The sequence below is a fragment of the Macrobrachium rosenbergii genome, chromosome 48, assembly GCF_040412425.1.
Source record: "Macrobrachium rosenbergii isolate ZJJX-2024 chromosome 48, ASM4041242v1, whole genome shotgun sequence".
Lineage (NCBI taxonomy): Eukaryota > Metazoa > Arthropoda > Malacostraca > Decapoda > Palaemonidae > Macrobrachium > Macrobrachium rosenbergii.
The window spans coordinates 23,032,195-23,044,694 of NC_089788.1; the positions used below are offsets into that span (position 1 = coordinate 23,032,195).

The 12,500-nt window shown below is 32.3% G+C and overlaps 1 long non-coding RNA gene across 1 annotated transcript in view; it reads right to left on the minus strand.

Annotated features, from left to right (window-relative positions):
- The window catches only part of LOC136831710 (uncharacterized), a 179,938-nt gene extending 172,710 nt beyond the window's left edge, over positions 1-7,228 (minus strand). Inside the window, exon 1 of the long non-coding RNA XR_010850957.1 lies at positions 6,038-7,228. This is a non-coding gene — a long non-coding RNA (uncharacterized lncRNA). The remainder of the gene's footprint in view (positions 1-6,037) is intronic.
- Between the last annotated feature and the right edge of the window lie 5,272 nt (positions 7,229-12,500).

The window sequence follows — 12,500 nt, forward strand, 5'->3', positions numbered from 1 at the left end:
TATATTATATATAAGTATATATATATATATATATATATATATATATATATTGGGATATATATATAAATATATATATATATATATATGTAATATATATACTACATGGATATTGGGATCTAAAGTCAGATGTGAACCATTTATAATAAGAAAAAGAAGAAAAGAAAAAATACCATCCAGTTTTACTAGTTTTACTAGAGGCTGAGAAAATGTCCTAAACTTTGAGATTCATATACGAAGCATTCTGATGAGACCTCCTGTCATCCGCCTTCAAATATTGGTTCGACTTTAGTCGACCCACATAAAACTGCACGCTTTCTCATCTAAAATTAGTGTATACACTCTCGTAACATTCCGCCCAATTTGAGCTAATGATAATAATGAAAAATAACAAGAAACTGTCGGAGTCCAAATTTTAGAGCACTCTGTGAGTCAGCCTATGCTCTGTTATGCAACATAACATTAGGCTACATTCTGCACAACGAAATGTGTAAGTTATAGCACAAATAACTATTAGACCACCCCATGAAACATAGGCCTACTCGTATATGCACTCAGAAATTATTGCAAGACAAAACTTAAAAAGATGTACTGTTATGATTAATAATTTCAGTACTGACGACCTAAAGTCAAGATATCTTACTATGATCCGCGTACTAGTCAGTGAGAAATAAAAACAAAAATATGTTCTGAAACGATTATCAAATATAATGTAAGGGACATACATTTAATTAGCAACACACGAAACAAAAAACGGTGGTACGATATCACAAGCTAAGCAACGTAAAACGTAATGCTAGCTTTTAATATACAAGATAATACGATAGGGTATACTCCATAGGCTATGCACTTTAAAATCAAGTAATACTAAATAAGACAAAGTAACAAAAACTAAGAACACAAAAGAGCACGGCCAATTTTTCTTCGAGAATGTTCTAATGGCAAATAGTTGTTCGTTAGTGCCTGCGCTGTCTGGTTGTTTCAACCCCTGTCAAATTACACAGTAAAAAAGAAAAAAAAAAAATTCCCCGTGAATGCCCTGCAGACGAGCAAGAGAGTTGTGTGTTTGTAACTACCTGGGTTTACGATTTAAAGAAAAACAAATTCCGAAGACTTACGATCTCTAAATTTGCACAAGTAAAACTTTACATACAACACACATGAATATACATACATACACACACATATACTGTATATAAATAAATAATATATATATATATATATATATATATATATATATATATATATATATATATATATATATATATATATATATAGATAGATAGATAGATAGATAGATAGATAGATAGATAATAGATGAGAGATAGATATAACACCACTTTATCATTAGAATATTTACTCCTAAAGGGAATTATATGAAATGCATATCCCCGCCATTATTCGAAACCACAATTATACTAAAATATATAAAAGATTTACGTACCTAGATATTTACCCACGAAATCTGCTACCCACTGCGAATTTTTTAATAGTTCTTTTTGATATGGCAATTGTGTATTCTAGCGTCACCATGACAGTCTACTTTATCAAGTTCTGATTCTGATTAAGGTAAGATTTGATGAAAGCTTAGTAAATTTTTACTGTAAACCATAATCATATTCTGAAATTAAAAATATGATTTCCATATAGTATAGTGCAAGTTTTCAATGTTTCTGATGTTTCTTTCAGGGGCGTCATTTAGAGGCTCGGGGGGCAACTGCACCAAAGACCAAGATGCCCCCCAAGCCTTTCAACTTGCCTTTTCACCCCACAAGCCCCAAGAAGTAACAGTAGCTGGTTTTCCATTATTCCTACCGAAATTCAAATGTGTCATCACATTAAGTTATATCTTTCTATCTATCTATCTATTTTATGTTCTTCAAAAAGCACATAACATAGCTCAAAATAAAAAAATAAAAAAACAGGTGATTAGGGTCGCTTCGCTCGCCAAACCGCCTAAGGCGAGATATGTTGTCGTACTTTAAGTGACATCATGCACTAGTACTTACAAACCTGGTAACTTTTGCTATGTTATGTTGGTCCAGGGAGGGTGCAACCTCCCCAGTCAGGTGAGAACCCAGTCCACAGGTTGGATTATGTGTCATTAGGACAGATTCCAACCCTATCTATTTTAGTTTCAATACCCTAGGTAAGGTTAATAAAGAATGACAGGGGGTTTGCCACCAGGCCAAGAAAGGGCCCCAGCTCCCTGGGTCACTAAGGGATCCAGAAAAATTTCATGGGGGTACCAATTTTCATATTATACACACAGACACAGACACACACACACACACACACACATATATATATATATATATATATATATATATATAATATAAAATATATATATATATAATAAATGCATATATGTATATATATATATACATATACATATATATATAAATTGACTGTTAATATAATAAATATATATATATATTTTGGATGAATCTATTGTTAAGTAACACACTAAAAATACCACCACCCAATGTAACATGGTTTAGGTATGTTGACACATAATTTGTGTATGTCCAGGAACCAAGATGTAAATAACGTTTTTGCCAAGTTAAATCAATTGGTGCCATCAATTAAATTTACTATGAAATAAAATGATGGGTGCTTACCCTTTTTGGATGTCCTCAAGAAGAAATAGTAGTGGGTTTAAATATAGTGTATAAAAACCCACTAAAATCTTCCCAATATGTGCATTTCTTTTCGGACAAAGCAATAAGGTTAAAATCAGTGTTTTCATCTGTTTTTAAGAGTATGAATGTTTACGGAAGTACTGTTAGTCCCTGAATTTAAAATAACGTTTGTGTTAAACATGCCCTGTCGATGAGCAAAAAGCATGTTTGTAACTCCTGGGTTTACAAAAAACTGAATGTCAAAAATAAAAAAGATTGAAATGAATTTCAAAAAAAATTGATATATAAATGCATGGTTTATGGATGAATGTTTACATATAAAAATTTGTCCCAATAAATGCATGGTTTATGGATATAAATAAATTTTACTATATCCCAATACAAAATGCAATGGTTTACAATGAATGTTTACACTAAAATTACTGTCCCAATAAATGGCACGGTTTCTGGATATGGTTAACTATAAAACTATTAATAAATGCAAGGTTTAATAAATATATATACGCTAAAAATATATATATATATATATAAATACATAGGTTTATATATGAACTTTATATAATATATATGTATAAATATATAATATGCATGGTTATATATACAGAATGTTTATATATAATATATATCCATAATAAATACATATATATATATGGATAAATGTTTACACTAAATATATATATATATATATATATATATATATATGAATATATATATTATAAAAATTGACTGTATATATATATATATATGGTTTCTGGATGAATACGCTAAATTTGAATTTCCTATATAAATGCAATATTTATGGATGAATGTTTATATAAAAATTGACTGTATATATAAATATATATATATGGATGAATGTTTATATATAAATATTACTGTATATATAAATATATATATTTATATATGAATATTTATATATATATGATATATATAATAAATATGGTTATGGATGAATGTTTACGCTAAATATACTGTCCCAATAAATATATATATATGGATGAATGTTTATACTATATATATACTGTATATATGTATATATATATATATATCAGGATGAATAAAATTATATATAAATATATATATATAATAAATATATATATATATATATATATATTTATATATATAAAATCGACTATATATATAAATGCACGGTTTCTGGATGATATGTTTATGCTAAATATTGACTATATATATAAATATATATTTATATATGAATGTTTATGCTATAAATTGATATATGTATATATATATATAAATATATGGTTTATGGATGAATATTTATATAAAATTATTATATCCCAATAAATGCATGGTTTATATATGAATGTTTATATATATATATATATATATATATAAATATATATATATATATAAACAAATATGACTATATAATATATGCATATATATATATATATTTATATAAATATATATATATATATAATAAATGCATATATATATATAATATATGATGTATAATAAATGCATGGTTTGTATATGAATATATGACTGTATAATAAATGCATATTTAGGATGAATGTTTATATAAAATTGAATCCCAATAAATATATATATATATATATATATATTTATATAATAAAATTATATATATATATATATGGTATATGGATGATATATATATATATTATCCCAAAAATATATGGTTATATATGGATGAATATATATATTAAATATTATATCCCATAATAATATATATATGCATATATATATATATATATATAAATTCTCATAATATGATATATATTTATATATATATAATGTTTATAATTGACGGTCCCAATAAATATATGGTTTCTATATGAATGTTTACTATTAATTTTTATGTACAATAAATGCATATATTATTGGATGAATATATATATATAATATATATTTTATCCCTCATAAATGCATGGTTTCTTATGAATGTATTATGCTATAAATGCATGACTTCCTAATGATATATATGTTTGCGATATAATAATTGACTGTAATAAATGCATGGTTTCGGATAAATTATATCATATAAATATTTACTGTATATATAATAAATGCATGGTTTATGGATGAATGTTTACATAATAATTACTTCTTTAATAAACACATGATTTCTGGATGAGTTATTTTTATCCTTCTCATTTACTAACCTCAATATTATTTTGTCATTATTTTTTCATGGATGACGTGCCCAGGCTAAAAAAATTGACCTGATCCACTAGTGCCATGGGTTAAGTTAGGTTTACTGCAAATCTACTCACTGTCCCAATTACAAAGATGCAGTTAGGTTTGTGGAGAAGTCCAAGCTAAAAATTCACCTGGCCAGGTTAGGACCCGGCAATGAGAGTTAGGTTAAATACAGCCTGGAATTTCACTTTTTTGCAATTTCCCCCATCCAAAAAAATCCACTTTGTCACTGGGATCCTCCATACTTAAGGAAAATAAATGAGGGTCCAGTATCCTTGATACTACTTATTTGCCAATAAAATGAAAATCTGAAACACGTGAAGAACACATTAAAAAATAGGAAAAGTATATTTTCAACTCCAGAATGTGATTATGGTGGGTTATAGTAAAAATATGCCATATTAAATTAAAGGGCTGACTGAATGAACCAGCATTGCAAAATGCATAATTAAAGCTTTTGTACACATTATAAATGATATCCAGAAACTTTACAGCACACCATCAATATGGATATGATTCCTGACTTGGGAAAGACTGGTGATTAGGTTTTTGATTTGGTCCAATTGCTTATTTGTATGTGAAAATTGTTCAAAAATAGTAACTATTCGAATTATATCTCCAAATAAACTTGTGGTCAATGCAAAAGTTTTCCTAACAAGTGGTGTTTTATGATAAAACAAATTTACGGTTGGTGATAATTTAAAAATCTTAATGTTTTGTAATGATGATATTAATGGATCAGAATGGAAGTAATAGTAGAGGCTCTACAGACCAAGATATGAGTGTTTTAATCTAAAAGCTTTGTCCCAATAAATGCATGGTTTCTTGATAAAATATAGTGATGAAATCAAAACAGTTAAAATGAGCATTAAATAACTTAAGAGTTACTACACAATACAATTTACCAAAATACACAGAGTAGTCTACCAACGCCTGAACATGACAGTCATGGCTTAAACTTTTAAAAGAACATCCCATTAAAACATCCTAACCTAACCCCTTAACCATTTGCAAATAGTCTGCAACTGTTCATTGAAATAAAGTATTGATAATTCATGCACAATTTATAAACAATCACTAGTTAAATGAGTTATGATAATGATCAACGAATAGCCTTACCGGCAGTGCTCTTAAGAATACCTTCCATAAAGCCATAAGCACCACGAACAAATGACTATAAACAACACAATGTCAACAATCATATATTTAACACTCACCATCAGCAAAGGAAACGTCGCCATGGTCTAGTTGGTAAGCCCCAATCCTCTAGTAATGTAGTGGCCAAAGATGTTATTCCGAGAAGAGCTCCAGGATCTAAGAGCACAAAAGTAGGCCTACTGATCAACGGACTAATGTTCGTGATCTTTTATCAACCAATCGTTGGACAAAAGCTAACTGGACCGTGGAAAAAGGCTACTATATAGCCTAGCTTCATGTATACGAGAAGTGAGTTGCCTTGATCGTATCCACTCATGAGATTGTTTAACTGTATCTCTATTCTCCCCATACTGCCTTTGGGGATTCATGTTTCTTCAATTTAGCATGACATGGGTTTCTTTTGAAAATTTCTTCCTACTTACGTTTTCCCCAACATCTCCCTCCCTGCAGTTTAGGCCTAGCTTTTTCAGTCCTATATAGCCTACATTTATCCTTGTTTCCATAAGTCAGTCTAGATACAGACATGAGGCTGCTACACGACAGACCTATTATTCTAAAAAAACTGAACACAATGACAAACAACGGGAATATTTCCCAGAAATAGAAAATGTCACGGATTAACTTTCCTATTGAAACTTTTACAGAAAGTTTACACAATTTGCGAACTCTCTCTGAGGCTGTCCTTCTAAACGGAATTCCAACCGTTTTCTCACGCGAACACCAGACGATAAGGACTACTGTATATAACGCGTAAAGGTTATGATCGCCATTAGATGTCTTTCGTGAGAGTTTTAAACCTTGGTAGTCGAGTTTTGTGTATATCATTTGTTCTAGCCTGAGCTATGGGATTCTTTTCCTGTTTCCGTAGAATAAAGACGGAGGAAACGGGAGGCCATAATCTCATATCAACGCATCAATTCTTCTTTAGCTCAGGACCATATAACGCACACTAGGCCTATGCACTATATGCACCACATGTATTATATTTTCATAACCTATTTATTTTTCTTTTCAGGTTTACTTACGAACGTTTCTCCGTAATCGTTTGGCCCTTTCAGATGAAATACGGGCCAAAACTTTATAAAAGCTATCATCAACGACTTACAATCAGGCACAAGGAACCAATCGTAACAGTTCTCGTTACTGTTTCGGCCCTGCAATAATTCCACGCGAACAAACACTAGAACCAATCACCACTACGGCCAGAAGCCAGAAAACTACAGGATTTTTCAGGCTCTTGACAAACTACGAGGTCACAGCGCCTATTTCGGGTAGTTGTTGTTTTGGTGGTAAATGACGTAATTGCTCCATGCGATGCTTTCCTCCTAGTAACAAGGGCAATTATGATTCAAACCATCGATGGGGATATATAACGTTCGGATCTGAATCTCAAGTTTTATGTCAATGGAGAACTTTAGTCATCGCTTTTAGAGTTGCTCTGGAAGTAGAGCGTGCGCTATATTTTGGGATATTCCGAAACTGCGGAACAATCATCCCGGAAGTTATATAAAGTAAACCATGTTAAGCATTGTTTACATTTTTTATTTGCTTTTTCTTTTACGTAGTGTTTCAATTTATTTTGTTGATATGTATGTATATATGTATGTATGTATGTATATATATATGTATGTATATATATATATATATATATATATATATATATATATATATATATATATAATATGTTTTTATATATGAGTAGCACATAATACTGTATATAATTCTTTTGGTATAGTAGTTTTTCCACTATATAGTTGATTTTAATAGAAGGTTCAAAGTATATGTCTTGTTTTCACAGGAATACCAGTTGTAGTGGAATAATTATCATAATGATAATTATTTTGCAATTATATATACTTACTGTCCCTGAAATCAAATGATATAAAAGACTTATGAAGTATGATCGATTTGAGAATACTGAAAGCCTAATCTTTGGCCTTCAGAGCTCAATAGCAGCACGTCTAACAGCTCCATGCTCGTAATTCGTATTCACTTTTATATTGGACATCCTCTCGTGCTTCGTGTATTTATTTGAGGAGGTCCTTCCTTCGGGTTTCTCTTCCGACAAGAGCTTCCTTTTCAGCAACGCATCTTCTTCCACTCCCCTTGCAAGGAAAACAAATGAATGGCACTGATCAATCTTTTGTTTTACGTAAATTTCTTCTACAGTATAATCACTGTAAGCGTTCTCTATCCCAGAGACCTTTTCTTTCATCTTTATGAGGCGAGTTTACTAGGTCACAGTGAAATTACTTTTGCATTCTCTTAAGCAGAACGCTCATAGAAGGGTGAACAGGAGGGATGTTGTTAAGAGGGAATCCCCGTAGGGGAGTAGCGCCATCGGTGCACTGCTGTCATTACTTAAGGTTCTTTGCAGCGTGCCTTCGGACCCTAATTGCAACCCCTTTCGTTCCTTTAATATTCTCTTTCTTACATCTTACTATCCACCCTCTCCTAAGAATTGATTGATGGTGCAACTGCGAGGTTTTCCTCCTATTAAACCTTTCAAACCTTTTACTGTCAATTTAGTCTAGATCAGTTAAACGGTTACCACATAAGTTACAAAGGGAAGGGGGAATGGGGAAGGGGTTACGGGTTTGAAACCTATCCTGTTATCTGAGTTTGGTCAAATGATGGCCACATGCCAAATTTTGCCTGGATCGGTCAGACGGTTACCACATAAGTTACAAAGAGAAGGGGGTACAGGTTTAAAACCTACCCTATTATCTAAGTTGGGTCAAATGAAGGTCACACGCCAAATTTTGTCTAGATCGGTCAAATGGTTACCACAAAAGTTACAAAGGGAAGGGGAAAGGGAAGCGGGCACAGGTTTGAAACTTATCTTATTATCTGATTTGGGTCAAATGGTGGCCACATGCCAAACTTTCTCTAGATCAGTCAAACAGTTACCACATAAGTTACAAAGGGAAGAGGGAAGGAGAAGGGGGTACGGGATTGAAACCTACCCTATTATCTAAATTAGGTCAAATGAAGGCCATGTGCCAAATTGTGTCTAGATCGGTCAAACGATTACCACAGAAATTACAAAGGGAAAGGGGAAGTGGTTACAGGTTTAAAACCTACCCTATTATCTGAGTTGGGTTAAATGATGGCCACATGCCAAATTTTGTCTAAATCAGTCAGTTACCACATAAGTTACAAAGGGAAGGGGTATGGTTAGAAACCTACCCTATTAACTAAATTGGGTTAAATGAAGGCCACATGCCAAATTTTGTCTAGATCAGTCAAACAGTTACTACAGTGCATAAGTTAGAAAGGGAAGGGGAATGGGATACGGGTTTGGAACCTAACCTGTTATCTAAGTTGGGTCAAATGAGGGCCACATGCCAAATTTAGTCAAGATCAGTCAAATGGTTACCCCATAAGTTTCATAGGGAAAGGGGAAGGGGAAACAGGTTTGAAAACTACCCTATTGTCTGAGTCGGGTCAAATGATGGACACGCACCAAATTTTGTCTAGAGCGGTCAACAGTTACCAGAGGGAAGGGCGAAGTAGGAAGGGGAACGGGAAGGGGGTACGGGATTGAAACCTATCCTATTATCTAAATTGGGACAAATGAAGGCCACATGCCAAATTTTATCTAGATCGGTCAAGTGGTTACCACATAAGTTACAAAAGGAAGGGGGAAGGGGAAGCGGGTAGGGGTTTGAACCCTACCCTATTATCTAAATTGAGTCAAATGAAGGTCACGTGCCAAATTTTGTCTAGATCAGTAAAGTGGTTACCACATAAGTTACAAAGGGAAGGGGGAAGGGGGATCAGGTTTGAAAACTACCCTATTATCGAAGTAGGGTCAAATGATGGTCACGTGCCAAATTTAGCCTAGATTGGTCAGGTGGTTCGGATTTCCATAACACACAAATATACAAACAAAGTTACCCATAAACATACACACAAACATTCACTTTATATATATATATATATATATATATATATATATATATAATATTATACTGTTGTATTACAGTAAAAGATATATATATATGAAATTTTTTATCACACCGTGATTTATATACAATCATGAAGCTACAAATGTCTTTTAATATCAAATTTTATCATGCTAGCTACAGGAATATCTCCGATGGAGAATTATCACCGCTGAATAGGTCCGTGTCGAGGGTTCGTGTCCCGGCGGTACCAATCCATTTATCTCTTATATAAATTCCTCCGGTGATAATTCTCCATCAGAGATATTCCTGAGGTAGTGAATTTGATATTGCGACATTTGTAGCTTCATGATTATTATATATATATATATATATATATATATATATATATATATATATATATATATATATATATATATATATATATATATATATATGGATATAGATATCTATAAATATAATACATATTTTATACATACATCATATATATAAGTGAATATTTATGTGTATATTTGTTTGTATGTTTATGCGCTATAGAAATCCGAACTGCCTGACCCATCTGGACAAAGTTTGGCATGTGACCATCATTTGACCCAACTTGATAATAGGATAAGTTTCAAACCCGTACACCCTTCCTCTTCCCCCTTCCCCTTCCCCCTTCCCTTTGTAATTGATGGGAACTGTTTGATATATATATATATATATATATATATATATGATCTATATATATATATATATATATATATATATATATATATATATATATATATATATATATATATATATATGTGTGTGTGAATAATATAATATACAACACAATGTTGTGGGAAAATGCCCAACCTTCATTCTATGTCCATATCAGCCTCCAAGGTATTCTGGTAACTGACCACCCTTTCTGAGTGTATTCAAACATGTCTCTTCCTAAATAAACACTGTCGTCGGAACAGTGTTGAACTGTTTTGCAAAGCTAAGCGCTTCATGTCGTGTCCTTTCCTCAGGTCCTGTTGTTTTTAGAAGAGAGACCCCAGAGTTTGGTACCGCCTCCCGCTCTCTCTCTCTCTCTCTCTCTCTCTCTCTCTCTCTCTCTCTCTCTCTCTCTCTCTCTCTCTCTCCCCTTCTGGATTTACTCGTCCGCAGAAACTTCAACAACTTCGGAACGATTTTCCTTATGCTCGCTCATCAAGGTGCTTCTGTGTTTCTTCTTCAAGTGCACTTTTGTACACTCACTTGCATATTCGTTCATATATACACACACACACACACACCTATTCTGTCTCTCTCACTGTCTCTCACACACATACATACATACATACACACACATATACATGCATATATACACACACATTTTAATTTTAATTTTCAAATAATCACCAGATTTTCAGCATCTGAAATAGACGCAAAATGAAACCTCCTACACGTCTGAATGACATTTGCATCAGAGCTATATTTAATCATATTTCGTCACCTAGACACTCGCGTGCATATTTACATTGCCATAATTATAATTGAAAAAGTACCTATATAAACCGAAAGGAAATCGCCACTCTTGGCATTACTATGAACTACAGTGCATAAAATGTCACGTTAATTACAGGTGTACAATTTGGCAAAGATATTAGTGTATCTGGCAGTATACTTTGAAAAGGTATTAATACATGTATTTTGTTCTATCCTTTGGTGTATGTTGCGTGAATATATATATATATATATATATATATATATATATATATATATATATATATATATATATATATATGTATATGTGTGTGTGTGTAATTATATTCAAATATATACACATTTAGAATCTACGGGTCAATTTTTACCTTGTTCGGATACCCTGGACCCAATGATCGATTATTGGCCGGGCATCAGAATAACTTCATTTGTTTGTTCATTTTGTTCGAGGCTTAGTAGTGACAAGCGTTTCCAAAATGTGAAGAAACCAAGGAGTTAAGAGGATATTTAAATACACTGTATATATATATATATATATATATATATATATATATATATATATATATATATATATATATATGTATATATATATATCCATAAATATGCTCATCTATATATTGAAGAAGACCTCTTTGAGGCAAACTCCGGTGAAAAGAATGACACTATGAATAGTTGACCTTATATTTCGCCATCTCAACTTAGGGTATGTTTCTTTGTTTCAACAGGTAAATTATAAAACAGCTGGCCGATTTTCATTTATTTCTCCGTCCCTTGCTACCACTAAAGGAGGTAAATGGCGCCAGGGGTACATGCAGGGAGTATATCCACCCGAAATCAGTTTACAAAAGAAGGGGGGCGATTTTTGCTTGGTTGGTCATATCCCGGGAACTCTCCTGTTGGCTGTGTCTGGCTAACCGACGCGGCCGTTTACTAGTTGGTGTCGGGGTGGGTGTGCTCGCTGCTCTCTGGGGTGCCACAGACATTGTCTAGGGGTGCCGCAAGATTGTCATGAATTTTGTCTTGGCTAGATTATCTCAATGAACATTTGTAAAAAAAAAAAAAAAGCTTGCAGAAGTTTTCATATAATCATTATCAGTGTCTACTTTCTTCTGATATGCTCTTTGTTTGTACAGTGTATTTCTGCATGTACGGCGTGCTG